Below are 19,292 nucleotides of genomic sequence, written 5' to 3'. Positions count from 1 at the left end.
TAACTTCTTGTCTGTCAGAAGTAACCATTCTCGGATAGCAGGGTTAATCGATAAAGTTCCATCTGTCAAATTTTAACCAAAAGTTAAAATAATCCACCAAATGGTTCAGAGCCTTAGAAGCTTGTACCATCAGCCACCAGCTAGTATTTTTGTTTTGATTTGAACAAAGTTGATTTTGTGTGCAATGATCTTTGACAGTGTGCAAAGACTGTATCATTTTGTCATTCTTTTTTATGCATTTCAGTTTTGAGTAGAGTGAAAGAGATATAACAAAAACACACTAGTTCATTTGGTGAAAATGCTAGTACAATCCAGTAGTCTCGGCATAGAGTTAACTCTAAGCCCAGAATGTCCCGAAGAAACGTGCTTAGCTCTGGTACTCAAGCTAATCGATGCACCCGTCGAAACATAGGAAAATTCACGAAGCCCTCATTTTATCTGTCAAACTTGCATAGCGAATCAAAACAAGCATTGTGTAGTACTAGAATTTCGACTAGAATGGGGTACGTCAATCGATTTGCATGGGACCAATAGGCTTGTAATGTAGTGAGCCAATTTAAAATCATTAGTTAAAAATTATCACTCTAAAGCTTCATGTTAATATTGGCATAGCATTTCCATTTTGATCAGATATTTGATAGAATGATCTCGAGAATGATTTGTTTCCCTTGATTTGTTTTCCGTCGATCTTATTTTCCGTGCTGAGCACCAATGCTACCGACGCCAGGGAGGCAGCTCCTTCACCTGGACCCTACCTATCGACCCATCAACTCATGAACCGGGGACCAACGGCTTGTTGATGTTATGCTTCAGAACATCCCGGCGGCGCCGACTGGGAATGGACCCAGGCCTGCTGGGGTGAGAGCTGATCACGCTTACCACTACACCACCGGTGCCACTAAACTCGAGCATGCTTGAAACACACTCGTTTCAGTCCAACGGAAATGAAAAGATTAATAAAATTGAAACAGAAATGCAGAAGGTGTTTTGAACTCAAATTTTCAAACGTTGATAGTGAATATTCACAGATTTTGAGTTGTCAGTATTGCAGTAGCAATTAAGTTCGTTTTCTGAGCACAGCGATATTTTTTTTTTCGAACCCACAAACTTTCATCTCGATTTTTAAATCAAGATTTAAAGCAAAATAATAACTTCACTGTTTGACACTAAACTGACAAACTGACAGCTCGGTCCCATTCAAAGTGACACCGAGGGGCGCTTATAAGGTGATTTTTGCAAATGTAATCATTCTTATTTAAAATAGTTCTATAGTGTACCAACATTGATGGAATTTTGGGTTTGGGTTCCATTTTTAATGCAGATTACGAATATGAATTTACCTCAATACCTTTAAAGAACCCAATTAAGAACAATTTCTTAGTTTTTTTTCCGGAGTTTTTCATGATTGTTGGTTTCGCCCTTTTTATAATGTTCATTCTCCGGCGAGTTCTCCGGTTATGAACCCTATCCAGACGTGTAGAAATTCGACTGTGTAGACTTTTATTGCTAGCTTCAGTTCGCCAAACTTTTCGAAGGGTCAGGCCTTGTGCTTACAGAACTTTTAAAGGTGTGTTGGTGTTTTCGTGTTTACTGCTTGCAGCATGCATGCATTTTTTTGTTCGGCCGTTTCTGTCAAAAATCGCAATCTTCTTGTTCTCGGTGTGGAACGGTGTGTTCAGTGCGCGAGTGATTTTTAGTGATTTTCCTGAGGGTTAAGCTTGAATTCGTCGCTGGAAAGGATATCGAGGTACGTCAGAAGTTTTGTATATTTGAAAGACTCAAGTAAAAGTGGGAGGAAATTGAATTTGATATTATATTTTCACAATATTCTAGACAGTGGCATAAGTGCGAGTCAAGGAATGAATGAAAAAAAATCAAGAACAGAACAACTTTGTTCTCACACCACAGAGAGCTTGAGGCACCCACACACACACACACACACACACCCATGTAGCGTTGGATGGAGCTCTGCACGCTTTTTCAAAACTACCCAAATTTGAGTAGGATCTACCAGATTGGTCAAAACTGAACCTATTCAAAAATGGGTAACTTAAGTTTGGAGTGACACACACATGGACAACATTGAGCTGAATCCGATCGATTTTGTTCATTTGTGAACTTTTAACCCTCAACTTAATTTATTCATTTTTGAAAAGCTTCACTCTGTACCGATATGAGTGGATCCTACTCAAATTTGAGTAGTTTAGATATAGCGCGTAGCGTGTGCTCTGATGTGAAGCGTGTAGTGCAACACATGTGGTGTGGTGTGTGGTGCCGTATTCCGATTCTTTCCGCGTTCACCAATACATTTGCATTTTATTTTGTTTACCTTCGTATTAATAACAAAACAACATCGTTTTCGCGACAAAGGGTTGCTTGCAGCTTGGTTGTTTGTTTTTGTACACACATTATTTACACGGCCACTGATAATAACTCAGTTGTATAGTAAACCCCACACCTTTTAAATATATTGACGCGAAGGGGAATTATTGACAATAATATTGATGATGTGAATGCAGAAATATTGTCAATACCGATGTATCGACGTCAATATTGAATGTATTGACAATACGATTATTGTCAATAAAAGCAATCGTGTGGGGTCCACTTATGAGAAATTTCTAAAAACGGCAGGTACTCGCGCTGAGTTCTTGCAGTTTTAGGAAATTTCTCCGTACCTCTGAATAGAAGTAACTCTCACTCTGAGTTATTCTCAGTGGCCGTGTATAACGGAAGTTACAGTCAAATGTCCACAACCTGATATTTTCTTTAACTCCATGGATTCAGCGGTCCCTTCATTTTGTTTTTCTTTTTTCGTACTCTCCATAAAACACAGGCCAGATTAATAGTTATAACATGTTATAAACCTATCTTTATGAAATTTTTTTTTGTCGACAATTATTATCATTTGTTATATCTATCAGGGTTGCTTCCACTCACTTGCTATAATTTTGTTTTCAGAATTATGAAACTATTAGTTGTTATAATGATATTCGGTACTTGTAAGATACAAGAAGATTGTAAAGTATGCGTTTGACTCATAAAACCTGTACATTTCGGTTTCAGAGTGTCACAATTAGCGATTTTATAATTCGTGAGCATTCACTCAGAGTGATTTAAACTATGTAGTCTGAACAAGGCATTATTTTGATTCTATGACTCGATATGTCAAAGATAGAGCTTCTGAATTCTATGATTTTGATGTTAAACCCATTGGCCACATCAGAAAATGTTCCTGGTTTCGGCGGGGGAAATGGTTCCTACTTTTAATTCATTTCAGAATCTATCATGAGTCAAATCAAACCGGTTTTATTGAGTACTCAGGGCGATAGTGTCACATCCAGAAATGTTCCAGATGCTCTCAGAGAAAATATCAATACTTACCTTAACTTACCAATCAGGCTAAGGCCTTGTTGTCCTCTGCTGTCCGAAGAAGTCGTCTCCACTCTCCTCTATCCATGGCCACACTTCGCCAGCCTCGTAGTCTGCGAAGGGTCCGCAGGTCACCTTCTACTTGGTCGATCCACCTTGCCCGCTGCGCGCCTCTTCTTGTTCCTGTTGGGTCGCTTTCTAGAACCATTTTCACTGGGTCGTCGTGCGGCATTCTTACAATTTCTGCAATTTGATGTTCATTCGCCTCTTCCACGTTCCGTCATCCATATCTGCACTCCACCGTAGATGGTACGCAACACCTTCCGTTCGAAAACACCAAGGGCGCGTTGGTCCTCCACGAGCATAGTTCAGGTCTCGTGGCCGTAGAGGACCACCGGTCTAATCAGCGTCTTGTAGACAATCAACTTCGTGCGGTGCGGTGGCGTATCATTTTCGGCGGTCACCAGTGAGCCCAAATACACGAACTCATCGACCACCTCGATTTCGTCACCGTCAATCTGAACTCGGGGTGGGAGGCTAACATTGTCTTCCCTAGAACCTCTTCCGTTCATGTATTTTGTCTTTGATGCGTTGATGGCAAGTCCAATCCGCCTAGCTTCAGCCTTCAGTCTGATGTACGTTTCCGCCATAGTCTCAAAGTTCAGTGCCATGATGTCGATGTCATCGGCGAAGCCAAGAAGCTGGATGTACTTCTTGAAGATCGTGCCACTCGTGTCTATCCCTGCTCTTCTGATCACACCTTCTAACGCGATGTTGAATAGCAGACACGAAAGTCCTTCACCTTGTCGTAACCCCCTTCGAGATTCAAAGGGACTCGGGAGTGTCCCCGATACTCGAACAACGTACATCATAGCGGCGCCGGTGGTACAGTGGTAAGCGTGATTACCTCTCACCCCAGCAGGCCTGGGTTCAATCCCAGTCGGCGCCGCCGGGATGTTCTGAGGCATAACATCTCTGATCACGCCTTCCTTCGGAAGGGAAGTAAAGCCGTTGGTCCCCGGTCCATGAGTTGATGGGTCGATAGGTAGGGTCCAGGTGTGGGAGCAGCCTCCCTGGCGTCGGTAGAATTGCTGCTCAGTACGGAAAACAAGACAAGGAAAAAAAAAACGTAATTCGATCTATCGTCGCCTTGACCAATCACGTCAGTTTATCCGGAAATACTCGTGCATAATCTGTCATAGCTGATCTCGATCGATTGTGTCGTATGCAGATTTGAAATCGATGAACAAATGATGTGTGGGCACGTTGTATTCACGGCATTTCTGCAGAACCTGCCAAATCGCGAAAATTTGGTCCGTGGTAGCGCGGGCACCCATGAATCCAGCCTGGTATTGCCCCACGAAGAACTCGACAGTGAGCATGCATAAGGGCGAATACGCGATGATCGATTCTCTTCATCGATTTTCTCTTTGCATTGCTACAGCTAAGTGAAACAATTTTCTAGAATTTGTTCAATGCAGAGTAGTAACAGGTTGTATTGGCTATCAAAAGCAACAGCAAACGCACCGAGAAACGTTTAATCTAGCGAGTTATTAACAAAAGAGAAAATCGACGAAGAGAATCGATCATCGCGTATAGGCCCTTATGCATGCTCACTGTCAAACTCTCTTGCAAAATGGTGACAGGTGGCGGCATAGATTTTGGGAGAGTACCTTGTAGGCGGCGCTCAGCAGTGTGATCGCGCGGTAGTTGCAGCAATCCAACTTGTCGCCCTTTTTTGTAGATTGGGCATGACACCTTCCATCCACTCCTCCTCCCAAATCGTGGCAATTACCCAGTGCAGCGCTCTAGCCAGTGCTTCACCACCGTATTTCAATAGCTCACTTGGTAGTTGATCTACACCAGTTGCTTTGTTGTTCTTCAGCCGACCGATCTCCTCATCAGCTTCTTGAAGATCAGGGGCTGGTCGGTCTTCCTGCTGACGCTTCTTCCTTCGGAAAATCGAGTTTTGCCTGTTCCGCGCTTGTCTGTATCGCTCCACATTCAATCTCGTGCGGTTTGTAGCATTCTCGCCCGTGCTGCATTCTTCTCCTTTACTAACAGTTTACATTAGCCGTCAAACCAGTCATTTCTTCGGTTCGGGGTCGCAGTACCTAGTGCCGCTGCAGCAGTACTACTGCTCTTCGGTGGGTAGTGCAACTTCCAGCTGCTGTGCGTAGTCCTGGGCAACTCCGGCGTCCCGTAGTTGTTCAATATTGGATCGCGGCGTTCGAATTCAACGGGTGTTATGCACCGTCGAGAGTTTTGAGCGCAGGCATACTGCAACTAGGTAGTGGTCCGAATATATGTTCGCACTGCGGTACGTGCGGACGTTGATAATGTCGTAGAAGAATTTCCCGTCGATTTGAATGTGATCGATTTGGTTTTCTGTGTGTTGGTCAGGTGATCTCCAGGTGGCTTTGTGGATATCCTTGCGGGGGAAAAAGGTACTTCGAACTATCATTCCTCGAGAGGCTGCAAAGTTCACGCACGGTTGGCCGTTGTCTCACATCTTCGATATGGCATGCAGGCTGTTTGGCCCGATTGCCGATCTATACATTGCCTCCCGTCCTACCTGAGCGTTCATGTCGGCGAAGACGATTTTGACGTCCCGTTGCGAACAGTCGTCTAACACCTGCTCCAGTTGCGCATAGAACGCTTCTTTCTCGTCGTCGGGCAGTGCACGTTGATGATGCTGTAGTTGAAGAAACGGCCCTTTATCCTCAACTTGCACTTCCCGCGTTGATCGGCTGCCAACCAAAAATCCTCGCGTTGATCGGCTGCCAACCAAAAAACCATGCAAATATGTTTTGTTTAATGATCTCTCATTTTACGTTCAATTTTCGATCTCCAAAGATTATTTGAATGGTATAGCATAAGTGTTCTACTACTACTTTTATTTCAAAATTTGGCCAACCCAATTCTAAGAAAATCAGCCACGATTCTTCAGAGTAAATTTTGAAAACTATTTAGCACACAAAATTTGAAAATTATATTGAACAATTGGCCTACGAGGAAAGTTCCATTCAATACCTTTCAAATGATCTAAAGAGAACGAAAATTGGACGTAACATTACAGAGATGTGAATATAACAACTTAGTCATGTTTTTTTGGGGGTGTTCTTAAACTTATGACCGAGAGTGTAGATATGCCGCTCCTTCCAGGTTGTCAACTCATATCAATACTAGTCAAACATTTAAAAATGGCGTATGTGCCAAATGTAAACAAACCTAGATTTTATGTTATTCCAATTAAAAACTGCTTAGTTTACTACCCGTAAAACCTATTTTATAAGGATTTTGTCACTAATTACAAAAAGTGCTATCTTAATTCTATTCCGATGGACCCTGTGATATAGAGGGGTCTAAGTCTTCAACTGAATTAATGTTTGATAGGCTTCTTTGCTTATAGCTTACTGAACTTGATTGATACACTTAGATTATGTGATCATGATGCATTTTTTCCTAAGCTAAGGAGTCATTCTTTCAATTTTAAGGTGCTATCAAGTACATACATAAAAAACATGTCGTTGTTGCACCATTAAATCACGCTGAATGGTGTAACCAGAGATAATTTTCTCTGGTTGCGCTGTTTAACATTCAACAAAGATAGATTATATAATGAGTTGTTTCTTATTTAATCTAGCATGTATCTTCCAATAGGCCTCCCTTAGCTCAGTCGGTAAAGGCGCAGCTACAAAGCAAAACCATGCTGGAGGTGGCTGGGTTCAATTCCCGGTCCGGTCTAGAAATTTTTCGGGTTGGAAAATGTCTCGACTTCCCTGGGCATAGAAGTATGATTGGACTTTGCCATACAATTATACCAATGCAAAAATGGTACAGGCATCGAAAGCTCTCAATTAATAACTGTGGAAATGCATCTAGAACACTAAGTTAAGAGCATGCAATAAGCTAATATGCGATATGCAATAAGCTTGAAATGCGAAGAAGAAGAAGATCTTCCAATAGCTGATGAGTTCATACAACGGAAGCGTTAGAAGTTGATCTTTGTAAGTCCTAATGAATATGGTTCGTTGTAGGCCTAAAACATATAGGCATTTATCGATTTAATGAAGTTCATCGGAACAACAACAACAAACATACATGTGTATCTTCTTATTTATATTAATTTACTTTTCAATATAAATTAAGAAAAGTAAATTTAATAATAAATAATTAAGAAAATGTCAAAGGGCCATTATATACAATTCTAGTGCCTATGTTTCAAGGCCTATGTCCAGCAAGATTGTTAATAGGGCCCATGTTCATGAAGATTATTAATAGGATCTAAGTTCATGATAAATTATATTTAGCTTAATTTAGCCAATTTTTGATTAAACATTTTTGTCGTAATGTTTACTTTTTGCGTTGCATGGAACTATAAAACCACACCCTAATGGCGAAACTTGCTCCTAGATCGACCACGTGTTAGTGGATGGTCGGCATTTCTCGGATGTCGTAGATTTCAGGACCTTCAGGGGTCCTAATATCGACTCGGATCACTACCTCGTTGTCGCGAAAATTCGAGCGCGTCTATCGACCGTTACGAGTTCGAGAAACCGGAAATCGATGCGTTTCAACATCCAGCGTTTGACAGTAGATGGTGTTGCTGCAGAGTACCACCAGAAGCCGAATGAGCGGATAGCGGAAATCAACGTGAACGAGAATCTCAACAATCTGTGGTAAGCTGTCCACGGAGCGGTGAGCACAACAGCACGAGAGGTGATAGGTACAGCTCAGAGGCGCCCCCAGAACGGGTGGTTTGACGAGGAGTGCCAGCGAGTGACAGAGGAGAAGAACGTCGCCAGAAGCCGGATGTTGGTGTCTGGTACCCGTCAGAACAGAGAGCGGTACAGGGTAGCAAGGTCAGCCGAGAAACGAACCCATCGCAGGAAAAAAGGCAGTACGAGGAACGCGTTATTGCTGAGGCGCAAGAAAGTATGGAGCAGAATGATATGTGAAGGTTTTACGCAACTGTCAATGGCGTGAGGAGTAAGACAGCGCCGTCTCCCGCCATGTGCTATGACCGTGAAGGTAATCTGCTGACATATAAAACGATGGTGGCTGCCAGGTGGAAGGAGTACTTCGAGACGTTGCTGAACGGAGAGACCGAGAGAGCATCTACAAACAGAACACACATCGACGACGATGGTCAAGCTGTGGAACCACCAACGCTAGAAGAGGTGAAAAAGGTGATACGAGAGCTGAAAAACAGTAAGGCTGCGGGGAAGGACGAGCTCCCGGCCGAACTTCTCAAACACCAGATGATCCACCGTATCCTGCTCAAGATATGAGAGGAGGAAGAATTGCCCGCTAGTTGGTTGGATGGTCTCGTTTGTCCCCTCTACAAAAACTACAAGGGACAGCCCAATGGGGTTGGGGTTGTGGTCTTATATAATAAATCTTATTTGTTAACTGCACCAGGAGCTTGTGTTTTGTATTGGAATAGGAATTTGAGCGGAGTTCTCTTTGTTTATACTCTTTAATATGACGCGCTTGACATAGATGGCCCACAGAAACTCACGAAGAGCTACTGATTCCGATCAATAGCGGTGCGGCTTCTTCCTCCTTCTATGGATGCTCATGAGGGCTGCAGCTCGCTGCTTGCAGGCAGCTTTTCGTTGTGTACTGGAGAACAATGTTCAACGCCACGTGCCGAAAGCACTGCTGCTGCTGATGCCGACAACCGGACATCACCACACACGATAATTGGAACTGAATCCGATCAGCGGTTGAGGTCAACCATGATCGCTAGCTGCTTTCGGAGAGCCTTTCGTTGTGTACCGGAGAACACCACCACTCACCACGCGGTTATCGAATAAACACCATTTGGTGAGACCGGATGCAATTCAACTTTGAAATCTGTGTTAGGGAAATCGCTTTTCGTAAATAATCGGTGATAATTTTAATTATCATAGCAACAGTTGCACATTCGTGCATTTTTCAATAGTGAAATTTTTTAAATATTTGGGTCTTAAATTTTACAGATGCGTAGGAATATTTCTGATCGATTGGTGTTTAAATTATTGAAATTGGTCCAGGGGCAGCTGAGCTATTAACGTTCAAAATCTTTCATTATTTTGTTACCTGTTCCATTTTCGGTTTTCACAAAGTGTACCCCCATATAGAAATCACAGACGTAGTCCTACGTCAAAAGGGACACAGACTGGAGTGTGCCAATTACAGAGGAATCACGCTTCTGAATTCGGCGTACAAAATATTATCACGTGTCGTGTTCAACAGATTGAGGCCGCTTGAGGAAACATTCGTCGGCGAATACCAGGCTGGTTTTCGTGAGGGTCGATCAACGACGGATCAAATGTTTACCCTGCGTCAAACCCTTGAGAAGTTCCGGGAATACAACTTGCAGACTCATCATCTGTTCATAGATTTCAAGGCAGCGTACGATTCAGTAAAGAGAAACGAGCTATGGCAGATAATGCAAGAAAACGGTTTTCCGAAAAAAAAAAACTAATTAGGCTGATTCGTGCAACGCTGGATGGTTCGAAATCATGTGTACGCGTTGCAGACGAGATTTTGATCTCGTTCGTGACCTTAGATGGGTTGAAGCAGGGAGATGCTCTTTCGAACTTGCTATTGAACATCGCCCTCGAAGGAGCGATTAGGAGAGCTGGCGTGCAGAGGAACGGTACCATCATCACAAAGTCGCACATGCTCCTTGGTTTTGCGGACGACATCGACATCATCGGAATCGACCGTAGAGCAGTGGAAGAGGCGTTCGCGCCTTTTAAGAGGGAGACAGCGAGGATTGGTCTCACGATAAATTCTACCAAAACGAAGTACATGGTCGCCGGTAGAAAGCGTGGGAGCAATAGTGGTGTTGGTAGTGAAGTGGTGCTAGATGGCGAAATGCGATAATGATGTTACCCGCGAGGTGAAAATGCGTATTGCAGCCGCGAACAGGGCTTTCTACGGGTTGCGTAGCCAGCTGAAGTCCCGCAGCTTGCGTACGAAAACGAAATTCGCGCTGTACAAGTCGTTGATTCTGCCGGTAGCCCTTTATGGCTACGAATCGTGGGCATTGAAAGAGGCCGATCGGAGAGCTTTCGGTGTCTTCGAGCGAAAAGTGCTGCTAACAATACTCGGTGGTAAACTGGAAAATGGCATCTGGCGGTGTCGCATGAATCACGAGTTGTACCAAGTATATAACGGCATGGATATTGTGAAGCTTATAAAACACGGCAGGCTACAGTGGGCTGGGCATGTGGCACGAATGCTGGAAGAGCGTCAAGCGAAGTCAATATTCAGCAGGGAACCTGGAAGAGGACGTCGGCTTCGGGGTAGGCCACGCACGCGTTGTGCAGTTGAGGAGGATATCCCAAGTAACATTGCTAGTTTTATAGAGGTTTTATAGCATTCTACAAGTCTGAATCATGGTCTACAGAACCCTCATAAAACCAAAATTGTTACTTGGGATTAGGTCCTTGAACGTCCAAGGCGACTGGAAGCGATTGGCTCAGGACCGAGACCAATGGAGACGGTTACTTCGTTCGGCGCAGATTTGAATTCAACGAGTCGTCGCCCATCAGGTATCAGGTAGGAACCATAAAACATTGATTAGCTTGATTATAAGCCAAATAAGATTTCAATGATTGGTGCGAATCGTCTTCTGCAAATAACTCAATGTTTACTTTCTGGCATCCTTTTCAAATGTGTGGCTAGAATAACAGACTTGAAGCAACACCTATTGTGCGGTAGATCAAATCTCATGAGCTTTAAATGATTAAATAAATTGTGATTTTATTGAACATGTAACATCTGGCATTTTTTCGGGCAACCTTGGGGCATATGGTCAAATCCATCATGAACCAAATCCTTTCTATATTGTTTAAAACCACAATCGGACCGGGTTTCCACCCATCAACTTCTGTATTACTTTACATTTTCCTTTATCGAGTGAACTGGCCTCTCTTAGGCCGTAACTGTTGGAAGCAATACATTGCAGAAGAATTCAAATCTTGGCTGTTGATTTTTAGTAAGATCTTATTCAGGGTTTTAAAATTGATAAAAATAAGCTACGGCATTTATGGATGGGTCCTAATAAGATAATCCCACCTCAGCAATTTCTTCGTCATGTTGAATGTTGTTACTTAAGACCTTTTGAAAAGTTGCGAAATTTTGAAAGCAAACAAATCGAGTTTATCGATGACAACCTATTGGTCTTCCTTCATTAAATTAGTTGAAAAAAAAAGTAAATTTAAAAAGTCACGCACAATGGATCCAGATCTGCGATCTGATTCGTTGCTGGAATTCTGACAGATAGCTGTCATTTTGCCGTAACGGATGTTTTTCTTGTTGCAGATTCTGTGGAGCATCTTGATATCTCGCTTAAGTTCATTTTTCATCAGATCACGTATCGAACCAGTTGCGATCTGTATCATTAGCGTGCTCGTTAGCGCTGAATCGTTATTGGAAAGTTGTATGTTCTGTCGTGAAATCTTAAGTAGGTATAATGTCGATCTCAAACGGTAATCAAAAACCTCGCTTGTAAACCTAAGCACGTATGAATTCTACACTATAGGTAATAGGAACAATGTCTCGTCTTGGGAGTCTCTCCAACCACATGTGCACATGCGAGGTATCTAGTCAATTATGTTGATAAATTGTGCTGGTTGGATGGAATTTTGAGATCAAACCTGCTAGGTCAATGCTTGTGATCGAAAACCGAGCTTTCTTCGCATCCGCCGCATCGAGGTAGGTCTCGGGTGAATAATAAGTAATAAATTAAAAAAAAATGTCATAATTAACTGCCCGAATGCCTTTTGCTGATGAACTATCCGTGATGGTGCCGCGCCGTGCTGCGGTCGGCTTTGATAGTGCTAATACGCAGGCAAGTGAAGAGTGAAAGCATTACAAGAATCCGAAGCCGAAAGCCTATCCGTCTTTCGGTTTGACTGGTGGCCGGTAAGCGAAGAGTCTTATTAAGCGATTTCAATAGCTTCGATGAAGTCGCGTATGCAATTGTTGAAACTTTTACGAGCTTTGCAAAGACAATGGATCGTCAGCTTTTTTAACTCAATAGGTAAGTGTTACGGAAATTGATGACTAGTTTATCGGTTGGTTAACTTTGAAATGAGGGATTCCATCCAGAATGAGCTCAAAAACAAAAACTGAAAACCTAGTGCTCGACCATCTTCGATTTGGATAACACTTGGCACATATTTTCAGTATGATAGACCCAGTATATTGACTCAAGAGTAATTGTTGAGACATAATATTAAAAAACAATAGTTCGAAAACATTTGATTGTAGAAAAAAAAATTACTAAGAAAGAGTTGTAGGGAATTAGAGTATCAATTTCCACTTATTTAAGGCAATGTTAAAGTTAAACAAATCGTGGAAAAGCCCAGCATTGTGTTCGTTTTATGTTTTTTCATCATTCGTTAGGGTAACTTATACCAAATATTATAAATTAACAATATGGTTCACTTCCAGAATTTCCATATATCTATAAAGACGCATAAGTAATACCCTCTTCCTGTGTGAAAGGTGACTAAACACGTTCGTGGCCTTATTATTTAAGCGTGTAATCAATTCTCGCATCACTTTTCAAAAGGACCTAAGTAACAAATGTAAACAAATCGAGTTAGGCGATACAAACTTACTTTCAATTATTTAAGATAAACATAGGTCAAAAATTGTCCAATGTACAGTTTGAAATGATGGGTACATGATTGTTACATCGTACATTCGGACTGCCTAACATGATTGGTGCTCATTTTCCAAAGTCGGGGCCAATCTAAAGTTAGGTACTCTACTCTGAAATCTGTGGTTTTTTTCTATATTGTAGCATGAAATTCAAAGTAAAATTGTGATTTTATCGTTTCTACTGAATTTTCAACGTTATTATTCACTGAATACATTAAAAATAGTATTACAGAAAAATAACCTTGAAATAATAGTTCATTATGATTTGTTTTGTATTTCGGAATATCAGGGCTGGTGGCGAGACACTTTTTAGTGACTTAGTCACTTTTTTCAAGCCAGTAACTAAAGAGTCTCTTTTGACGTAGGACTACGTCTTTGATTTCTATATGGGGGTACACTTTGTGAAAACCGAAAATGGAACATGTAACAAATTAAGACAGATTTTGAACGTTAATAACTCAGTTGCCCCTGGTCCAATTTCAATAATTTTATCACCAAAAGCGTCGAATTACTAACAAATCCACCAATTACCTACATGCATATGCTGCTTCCCCAGCACAGTCGTCAGAGAGAAGTAAGTAGACGAAACAAGTCGAAGTGGCATTCGCCTTAGATCCTCGGGCGCATGCGAATAGGGAGGATGGAATTGCGTAATATTTTGCACACTCATCGCCATATTCAGAACCAAACGAAAATTCTTCAAGATAACCACCATCCGTTGTCTGGCTCGCCGTGGCGGTATCTGACGTATCTCCGGTTTGATTTACGAGGTGTGCTGAAGGTGTTCCTGAAAAATGAGATCCTTGATGCTGTCACCTACACTAAACACGCCAAGCGTAAGCGGCCATGGATGCCATCTACGTTTTTGAAGTGACAGAGACGCACTCTGTTTGGTTTCGGAGGTTAAATCATCACCAACATTGGAAACAAAACGGTTCTTTTCAGGGCCACCAAGCTTATTACAGTAAAGAGTAGGAATAGAATTCATCTGCCTGTTTGTCCATATTCAGAACCACCGACCACACAAAATGCTCATGTAATCAAACTGGAAGCAGGGATACAAATTATTTTGATCAACCTTGATCAACTTTGAATCGCCACGGCCGGATATTTTAGATGGAAGGAGCAACAATCTAGCATCTAATTCGACGGAGACGGCAGGAAACATTTCTGGATCAACAATAGAATAGGGCCCATCAGCATTTGTAAACAAACCGTTCCAAAGTCTCACAAATCAAAGCCGCTCACACAAACCAACACCAACATCTTGTAGGCAGAAGTTGCCCCTATCCAATGATGGTGTTGGTTTGTGTGGGTGGCCTTCGCTTTGTGAGTAAAGGGCTTTGGAACGGTGTGTTTACAAATGCTGATGGGCTCTTTTCTATTGTTGATCCAGATTTGTGAAGCCGAGTTATTTACGAGTGTCGATGAAGAGAATCGATCAATGTAGATAGGACCTATTGAAAAGTGACGCGAGATTTGTTTTCCGTACTGAGCTCCAATGCTACCGACGCCAGGGAGGCAGCTCCCAGAGATGTTATGCCTTAGAACATGCCGGTGGCGCCGACTGAGATTGAACCCAGGTCTGCTGGGGTGAGAGGTAATCATGCTAACCACCGGCGCCGATATCTATCACGGCGAATGACAACGACCCAAATTTGAGTTTAGTTATCTCAGAAATAAGAAATAAAGTGCAGAAACTCAGCGATGAATAAATTTGCCTCATGTTTTCCCAGGATTTTTCGGGGAAAAATTCCCGAATTTGAGAAAAGTAAAGGTTGGATTCATTCACTGAATAAAATTTTCGTCAATTTCCTCATTTTCTGGCAAACTTTTTAGGTTTTCCACAGGAAATCATGAGACAAATTTACTCATCGTTGAGTTCCTACACTTTTGGCGATTATGAGTGAACTAAACTCAAATTTGGGTCGTTCTCATTCGCCGTGTACGCAAAAAGAAAATAGTCAGTGTCGCTACTTGATAGCAAACTACTCATAATGGGAGGAGTCTTTGTAGCTTTTATACTACTTGGTTGCACATCATTCTGCTTTAACCTAAAAAGATATAAAGCAGCGCTGCTGTCTGGTATCAGCTCCTCTTTGCTCGACTGTTGAGCTGTTCAGTTCGTTTTCTTTTTCGCTCGAGTTCTCGCTTCGATTCGGTTTGTGCTGTCGCGTTGCGCCGTGGAAGCGTCGCCACCTTCGCGCGTTCTGGCAAGTTTACTGCAACTTGCCAACACGAAACAAATGGTGCGTAAACGTACCAATGATTCAGCAGCGGGCCCTTCAAAGAAGGTGGTAATCCAGCACAGCGCGTCGCAGGATGACGCCGGAAAACGGGTACTGCAAGCCAACCAGTTTGCGGTGCTCCCCGAAGAAAATGGCGATGGTGACGTCGTTCCCATCGCTGCAAGAGAGCGGATTCCCCCGCTTTTCACGCCGGAGAAGGATGTTGCCAAGTTGCGTGCCGAACTGGCAAAACACAAGCTGCTGCCTCGCTTCAAGCTTTGCAGCATCGGCACCAAAATCATGTGCTCCAGCCTGGAGGAGTACAATCAAACAGGATGTTTCCTAAAGGAAAACAACGTTGACTTCTTCACGCACGATCTGCCATCGAGCAAGCCACTGAAGCTGGTATTGCGTGGATTACCGTCGTTCGAGGCGGCTGTGGTTAAATCCGAGCTGGAGCGGCTTGGGCTCAAACCTGAGGCGGTGTTCCCAATAAACCGGCGTTCCAACCACAACACCAGCTTCCGTGACCAGTTGTTCCTGGCAGGGTGCCTTCCATTCATTTTGACTAAAAAAATGTTTTAAGAAATTATGGCATAATAAGATATTATGAAAATATTTTGATTATGTAAACAACAAGAAAAGATTGTTAAGTTTGTGTTTGACACATAATACCTGCCAATTTTGCTACATGAGAGTCGCAATAAGCGATTTTGTAATTTATCTCACCCACTCTTCGCTCTTCACTCTTCGCGAAGAGGCGATCAGAAAAACGCTCATTGTGACTCTGTCAAAGCTTAATTTGCAGGTTTGATGTGTGAAACACAAACTTTACAATCTTTTCTTATTACTTACACATACAAAATATCATCATAATATCCTATTATTCCATAATTTCATAAAACATTTTTTTAGTCAAAATGAATGGAAGGCACCCTGGTTCCTGGTGCACTTCACGAAGGGATCCACCAGTCTAGCGGCTCTGAGATCCAAAATCCGGGACCTGTTTCAGGTCATCATCAGTTGGGAGCATTACAAATCCCAACATCGTGATGTTACGCAGTGTATGAACTGCCTCTCCTACGGCCATGGCACCAAAAACTGCCATATGAAGACTATCTGCGGCAAGTGTGCTGGAACTCACTCGACTGCGTCCTGTGAGCAAGATGATGACATCGAGCCAACGTGTGTCAACTGCGGTGGTAACCACCAAGCCTCCAATCGCGGATGTCCCAAGCGAGTGGAGTTCATCAATATCCGTCGGAAGGCTACGATCAATAATCAGCCCGGTCGCCTCCGTAATCATCGTTCGCCTCCTGCACGCACGGAAGTCCAGTACCCAGCTCTCCAGCCCCGTTGACATGTTCCGAACTTAGAACCACTTCCGCTCAACAACCAACAAGTCAAGCATGTGAGTATTCCTAACAATCGAACAGTCCAGCATCGTCTCGCTGCTGCTGCTGCCCAGCCAATACCAGGTCCCTCCACCGCCCCTGGTTTATCATACGCTGGTGTTGTCTCAGGTGAGCCTGTCGACGATTCTCCGTTCACCTCGGAGGAACTTGTGATGCTCGTGGCCGAGGTCATCATCATCTTGCGCACCTGCAAGACTCGATCTGAACAGCTTCATGCTGCCCTGTCCCTTGTCACTAAGTATGGACCGTGAAGCCATCAAGATCGTAAATTGGAACGCTTGCTCCTTGAAGAGCAAAAACATCGAGTTTGTTGAGTTTCTCAATGAACGAAACATCGACATTGCCATCATAACTGAAACCCACCTGAAGCCTGAAACAAACGTCTACCTTCCCGATTTCCGGCTCGTGAGGCTAGATCGAACCAACTCTGGAGGAGGAGGAGTGGCTATTGCAATAAGGAGAAACATCTGCTGTCGACTATTGCCCAGCTTTCAGCTGAAGATCATTGAAGCCGTAGGGGTGGAAGTTTCTACTCCTATCGGCCCCATCACCATCGTCGCGGCTTACTGCCCCAAACAAGTCAACATCAGGGACGGATCAGCAGCAGATCTGCGACGAGATATTATCAAGCTAACACGACGACGGGAAAACTTTATCATCGCTGGCGACCTGAACGCCAAACATCAAGCTTGGGGCAACAATCGGCGCAATCAAAACGGCACCATCCTGAACAACGACCTGCAGGAAGCGCAGTACAACATCTTGAGTCCGGAAACTCCCACCCGGTTGAGTCGGTCCGGTGTTCACGCTACCATCGATATATTCATCAGCAACATGGGCAACAACATCGCTCAACCTATCACCTATCTGGAACTCAGCTCGGACCACTACCCGGTGGTGACTGAGGTGGGATCCTCCGTAAATCGATTTGAAGCTTTCCGGCGCAACTATCATCGTGTTGACTGGGGTCAGTTCCAACATTGCGTCGACACCGCTGTAGACTACGATGTCCAACCGGAATCGTCCGAAGATGTTGACCGGTGTCTGCGCTCCATCGAACAAGCAATTTCCCGGGCCAGGGAGCTACATGTGCCAGTATCCAGACAGGTGAGTAACACTCTGAACCTTGACAGGCCTACTAAAGACCTCATTAGACTCCGCAACACGATCCGTAGGCAGTACCAGCGTACTGGGCTGCCTAATCTGAAGACCAATTGCAACCGTTTGAGCAAAATCATCCAAGCCAGGATGGTGGATCTCAGAAATATCGATTTTGCAAACAAGATTCGCTCTCTCCCAGATTGTGCTAAGCCATTCTGGAAAATGGCAAAGATTTTGAAAAATAAGCCAAGGCCCATTCCTCCCCTTTCCTCTCCTAACCAAAATTCGGACCCATCTTTACTAATAACCTCATTTGAAAAGGCCAATGCTCTTGGACAATACTTTGAAAATTCACATAACCTTGGCCACGCCATGGTGAGTCCCCACGAGCCTGCAGTATCACAGGCAATGGCTAGTGTCGCTGCCACCCCTGTAGTTGTCCCTGACGAAAGTAGAATATCGGCTGATGAGGTGATAGCAGCGATTAAATCAACAAAGAACATGAAGGCCGCTGGTGTCGATGGAGTGGTCAACCTCGAGCTGAAAAACTTGAGTGTTGACTTCTTCAAGCACCTTGCAGTGGTCTTCAACAAGTGTTTAATGCTTGGCTACTTCCCTGCATGCAGGAAGTTAGCCAAAGTTATTCCAATTCACAAACCTGGCAAAGACCCAACCAGTGCCAAAAGCTATCGCCCCATCAGCCTCTTGTCCTCCATCTCGAAGCTATTCGAAAAATTGATACTCAGCCGTCTGCTGGTGTTTTCAAATGATAATAACATCTTTCTCAAAGAGCAATTCGGGTTTAGGAAAGGCCACTCTACCATCCACCAACTCGCACGGGTTACTAACATCATCAAGCGGAACAAGTCCGTTTCCAATACATCTGCCATGGCATTGTTGGACGTCGAGAAGGCGTTCGACAATGTCTGGCATGATGGTCTAGTGTACAAGCTGCATCGATACAACTTTCCGAACTACCTCGTGAAGATCATCAAAAACTACTTGTCGGGCAGATCATTCCAGGTCTACTTGAACAATGTCTCCTCTGATACGTTCAACGTTGATGCAGGGGTCCCTCAAGGTAGCCTGCTTGGGCCTATCCTATTCAACATTTTCACGTCAGACGTTCCTCCCCTGCCGGGTGGTGGTATCCTGTCAATGTTCGCAGATGACACCTCCATCATCTATAAGGGTCGAGTGATCCGTGCTCTGGCGAGTAAACTACAATCAGGCCTGGATGTTTTGTCCGACTATTTTAAGAGCTGGAAGATTTGTATCAATGCAGCTAAAACACAAACCATTCTGTTTCCACATTCGTATTCACCTCGGCTTGTTCGGCCTGCTAACGTCAAGATCCATCTTGATAGCACTCCCATTGAATGGTCGAGTGAAGTAGTCTACCTTGGTCTCACCCTCGATAGCAAATTGCTATTCCGATCCCATGTGGACAAGACATCCACCAAGTGTAACATCTTGATCAGGTCGCTCTACCCTCTGATAAACAGGA

At 43.5% G+C, this 19,292-nt stretch overlaps 1 protein-coding gene across 3 annotated transcripts in view; it reads left to right on the top strand.

The window, feature by feature from the left end:
• The first annotated feature begins 1,651 nt into the window (after positions 1–1,651).
• The window catches only part of mrj, a 351,864-nt gene continuing 334,223 nt past the window's right edge, over positions 1,652–19,292 (top strand). For all 3 annotated transcript variants that reach the window (XM_065217476.1, XM_065217478.1, XM_065217474.1), the window contains exon 1: positions 1,652–1,747. The gene's annotated coding sequence lies outside the window, so the exon portion shown is untranslated. The remainder of the gene's footprint in view (positions 1,748–19,292) is intronic.

The sequence above is a fragment of the Ochlerotatus camptorhynchus genome, unplaced genomic scaffold, assembly GCF_037179485.1.
Source record: "Ochlerotatus camptorhynchus isolate MF236.1 unplaced genomic scaffold, CSIRO-AGI_Acam_v1.1 ptg000077l, whole genome shotgun sequence".
In the NCBI taxonomy this organism is placed as follows: domain Eukaryota; kingdom Metazoa; phylum Arthropoda; class Insecta; order Diptera; family Culicidae; genus Ochlerotatus; species Ochlerotatus camptorhynchus.
Note: the sequence above shows the minus strand (reverse complement) of the source record. Positions and strands in the feature narration are given on the sequence as shown.